The sequence below is a fragment of the Austrofundulus limnaeus genome, unplaced genomic scaffold (genome assembly GCF_001266775.1).
Source record: "Austrofundulus limnaeus strain Quisiro unplaced genomic scaffold, Austrofundulus_limnaeus-1.0 Scaffold71, whole genome shotgun sequence".
In the NCBI taxonomy this organism is placed as follows: Eukaryota; Metazoa; Chordata; class Actinopteri; order Cyprinodontiformes; family Rivulidae; genus Austrofundulus; species Austrofundulus limnaeus.
This window is the reverse complement of record NW_013952473.1, coordinates 1,705,839-1,710,900: the sequence shown is the minus strand read 5'-3', so window position 1 is coordinate 1,710,900 and position 5,062 is coordinate 1,705,839. Positions and strand designations below refer to the sequence as shown.

At 37.9% G+C, this 5,062-nt stretch overlaps 1 long non-coding RNA gene across 1 annotated transcript in view; it reads right to left on the bottom strand.

Moving 5' to 3' along the window:
• Positions 1 to 3,559: 3,559 nt before the first annotated feature.
• Positions 3,560 to 5,062, bottom strand: part of LOC106519100 (uncharacterized) — a 2,117-nt gene continuing 614 nt past the window's right edge. The window contains exons 2-3 of the long non-coding RNA XR_001310401.1: positions 4,170 to 4,233; positions 3,560 to 3,599 (exon numbers count right to left, since the gene is read on the bottom strand). This is a non-coding gene — a long non-coding RNA (uncharacterized LOC106519100). The remainder of the gene's footprint in view (positions 3,600 to 4,169; positions 4,234 to 5,062) is intronic.

Genomic DNA, 5,062 nt, shown 5'->3' with positions numbered 1-5,062 from the left:
TCGCAGCAAAGGTTCTTTGTGGGTTCGTGACTCCCACTCTTTCTGGCCCAGGCTTATAAACTGCACGACAAACTAAACACATACGTTTGTTTGCCTCTGTGTCTCACAATAAGTCCTTCACTGGTTTGTTATATTTTGTGCATTTGCCATGAAAACACACCACGAATCCAGCCAATGATTCACTTCCTGATTAACCTTTGAATCAGGTACAAATGCAGTGACGTAAGTTCACCACTTTCGAAGCTTCAGACGTCACTGATCACATGTCTTTTACCAAACGAATCAAGCTCCGACGCAGTGCTTCTGAAACAGTGTGTTGTTTTTTTTTCAATACATGCGTTGAAGCTTCAGCTTCAAACTGCCCATCACTAAGCTAAACCTTAGTATCTTGTTTGCTGCCACGCCAGCTTTTTGATTTTGTTTAATAAAGTCCTTTTGCACCTTTTTTTTTTTTGCCTAGATCATTTCAGTTCTGCACTTGGGGTTCTAACCAACCTAGCTCAATCCTAACACTCTTGGATTTTCAGTTACCACCACATGAAACAAATTCTGAAAGTGTTTGGAACTCCGATAAAAACTTTGTTTTCTCCTCCTATAGAATATGTAATACAATGGATTGGCAGACTATTCAGCACTTTACCTCCTACTGAGTTAGACATCAACTCACAACCTGAAACATGTTTAGCAGGGTACAGAAAATACGTCAGAAATTTCTATAATATGAATGTAAAAAAAAGTCAAATCATATGTTCTGTGACCTGCCTCCCTCATTTTGTTGAGAAAAATCAGAACAGTCCCTTGACATTTTCGCTTGTCCCCAAGTTTCATATTGTGAATAAAAACTGTCAAACACAAACACTAGGCCTCTGTTGCCAAGTGGATGGTAGCATAAAGATGATGGAGAGAAGAACAAAGCCAGCACACCCCCTCACCCCACCAGTACACATTATTTAGCCTGGCATGTTATGAATCTACTACAAATCCTTTTATAGCGTGCTCAGGAAGAATAGCCTTATGCGATAATGTGCTGAAAGGCTATCACACTGCAGCAGATGCCCAGCTTCAGTGTGGGACCGTGTCCCCCGACAAGGCTTCCTCAAGCTGGGCTTTTTGACAKGAGCACTCTGGGGACAGCCGTGGAATCATGGCTGTATAGTGGCTGCTGCGCCGGCCTCCCCGTGGCAAAGCTCTGAGCACATCCAGAACCCTTTCATCTGTGAACTTGAGACAATAGCTGAGAAGCTTCACAGAGCACCAAGGAAAGGGCAAATGCATGTGACCATAAACATGCGCGGAGAGAAATACAATCAAAGACCTGCTGGAGCAGATGATTGCCTTTGATAGTGCGTGTGATCTCTGCAAATGAACAATATGTCTGAGCATTATCCAGACTGGAGAACAAATGACTGTTTCTGTGGTAATCAGCTAAATACACTGACAAATTTCTCTTTCACTGCAGATTTTTTTTTCTGTTTTATTCTAATATAATTAGCATAATTTGGTGTTAAAACATGAACATTTTCTGCCATGGATGGTATTTTGTTTCCATAAAAACATCAACTTAGTGTATTATTTATGACATTCTAAAATAAAAACAGTATTTTAGAATTTACTAGATTAGTAATATAATGCCATCATGGTTACAATGCTAATTTAGATTACAGCAGTGCAGAACTGCCATTTTTGTCATCAGAGAAACGACTTACTTATTGGCCACATGGCAGTTCTGCAAGATAAGAAATTATTCCAGCAGCATGCTCTTTTCCATAGTTAATTAAACATGGGCCTAATTTTAAACATTAAATTGAATAGATTTCAGGCTGTTGCCTCTTATATCTTCAGCAAAAATGACAGAATTGAAGGCCTGGCATTCCTTGAAGGAATGCATATTTTATGTCCTCTTTCATGCTAGAGTTTTTAACGAAGATCATCTTATAATGAGAAGAGACAGAGTTGTAGAAGATTTGGTCAAACCTTGTATAGTTTCCTAACAAAAGAACATTGTTGATTTTAACAGTTAATGACATAATTTTAGGCAAAGGTAGTCTCACTCAGAGTACAATCACAACATTTTTTAGCTTAGCAAGTCTAAAACTCAGTCWTTGTCATTTGTAGTTTGGCTAATATTGATCTGCTGTCATGTTCATCTAGATCAGCAAGTGTTTTAATCATTTCTAAAAATACATTCAGTGATTAATTTTTGATTTTCTATCCAGTGGTTCATGACATGTTTTGCTAAAAGTCAGACACAGCTGATTTAAGGACATTTGTATTTGGTAGATTATTTCTGTTGTAACAGTGTTTCTTGACAATAAACCTTACAGTGGACAACTAATTGGCAGAACTTGGGGGTACCAGATGYTCAAAACAAGTGTCAATAGCAACAGCAGGATAAGCTCTACTGCTCATCCCACAAATGCATGTTCCTTACGAATATGTCACCATTTAAAAGTGAAATTTACAGCCTTTCCAACTGCATTTGATTTATTGCCAAGAAGCATTGTTACAACAAATTTATATAAATTTCCTTGTCTAAACTAAAAGCTGAGTAGATCCTCTGGACGAGTTCCTCCAAAGTGTTTTGGAGAAGAAATTAAGCTTTTTTTTTTCAACAAAGAAGGACCTACTCAACCTTTTTTTTATTTTTCTACCTGGATTATTTAGACACATCAGGACACAAAAAACCTTACTTTCTGTGCTATGTTTAGTTATTGCCAACGTTTAAAAATCAGATCTTATGTGATATGTTAGAGCTCAGCKTGTGCATTGTACAACACTCTCACATCAAATTTTAGTTCAGTCTCTGTAAAAATGGCTGAATTRAAGCCATTTTGGTGTTTTCTAATGTGTTTAACTGGAGCAGCCTTCTTGAATGGGATAGGTTCCAATAGTTAATTAGTTGTAGATGTACATCTAATTAGAGCTTCATTAAAATGTGTCCAGTCATACACTAGATATTTTGATTATGCAAGAAACAAACACACACATACACACATGCACACAAAGGCATGGCTGAAAGCYGCATGTCAGCTTCACCTTTATTATTGGGCAATAAACTGTAATTAGCACAGTATCCATGCATGCCACAAATTGGTGACCAATCCTGGTATTTCTACACAATAGCTAATGTTGAACATCAACACTGTCTCGTGATATAGTTTGTTTAGTTTGTTGCTGATTTGWCAACAGGAAAAGCATTTGTATTACTACACAAAGCATTATCTGTTATGTTCCAGTTGTGCTGAGAGGCTGCTAAATGTCTAATCAGCCACATCTACTGTATATAGTCAGGCTAAACTTTTACTTAACTCCCAGCTGTTCCACAGCACTAATGGAAGATAATGGTCAATGCCAGAACAATTAATTCCATTCAATTCAGTTTATTTAGGTACAGTAGTGCCAGGTCACAACATACGTCTTCTCAGGGCACCGTACAAAAAACAATCTGAAGAAGCCAACATATTGCGTTGAATCACTTTGTCACAGTCTCCCATCCTGAGCAGCGCACTGGTGACAGTGGAGAGGAAAAACTCCCCCTTAGCAGGAAGAAACCTCCAGCAGAACCAGGCTCAGTACAGGCCACCATCTGCCTCGACTGGCTAGGTTTGGGAGGACAGGAAAGAGACAGAGAATYAGAGAACCGTACACAGTAATACACTGAAGGTTTGAAAGTACAACAAAAAGACTAAACAGTGTCATGTAAAAATATAAAATGTATAATTATATATTAGCTAATGTAGTGTTTCCCACACCATTATAACATTTTAAGGATAGAGTTAATAGCCTGAAAAACAATATAAAAAACCCATCATTTGGCTAGTCCCAATAGAAAGGGCACTAGTGATGTGTTATACCACCATGTTCCTTTCTGATTTCAATATCTAGTAAAACACAARCTGGTATTGGCAATACTTAGCTGATACTGATACTTTGTGAAAACACAGTTAATGTGTCTGGTAAATCCAAAAACAGTAATTATATTTCAAATCCCCATTTCATAATGAACACAATATATCCGATTAATTAATTTATTCATTTTAAAACCAGAAGTGTATTTATAGCATCCTCATTTACAATATAGCCAGACTAATACARCAGAAAAAAACAGAGGACACAATCATACAAAATACACATTACTGAATGTAAATAACACAGACTGAGTGACTCACTGAGCATGTGCTGCTGCACTTATGCAGCATCCAGGCGGAAGAAAAAGTAGTTCTCACCAGCCCCCTRTGTTTTAGACAAAATTGTTTAGTTACTTTCCACTGKRTTTCTGTTAATCACATACTTGCCTGACATGGCAGTATTAAGTTATTCATATCTTTAATTTAGAATCGATTTTAGATCATAAAGATCCGGTATCGTAGTATCGATATTTCAGTAACAATCCGCGCATCATCAATGGACAAATTTTTCCGCCATGTTCCTCATAATGATGTTCTGCACTGTTACAGCTAATAATGAGCTAACTATTGATGAGTATTTGACAACAAAAATGACCAGACTAGTCCTATACTGCACTGGGACATTCATTTTTTGTCGACTTTGTTTTCATCAGGTCTAAATGCGTTTGTGGGTCTAACAGTGCATCCTTTTCCTCACTCATTCAGTCAACTCTTGTTTCTTCCTACATGCTTCATTTAGATGGCCCTTCCTCACCTCAGTATTGTGTTTATTCAAAGCCCACCCACTCCTGTATCATATATATCCTGGAGACAGAGCTTTKCAGAATCACAAGAACCGGACGAATTAATACTGATGCAACTAGTTCACACAAAAGTCTGAAAACATTTTTTTTGGCCCTTTTCTCTTGCTCACGCATTTGATCAAACCATACCACATCTAAGATAATTGGGCTAAATAAACCTGTGGGCTGTACGGCACGCAAAGAAAGAAGAAGAAAAACAAGGAACGTTCCAAATGTGTCTCATGCAAATCAAGTGTTTGCACAATCAAACAGAATCCAATCATGGTGAACACACATTGGCTGGGTGACAGCAGCTGTGTGTGTGTGTGTGTGTGTGTGTGTGTGTGTGTGTGTGTGTGTGTGTGTGTGTGT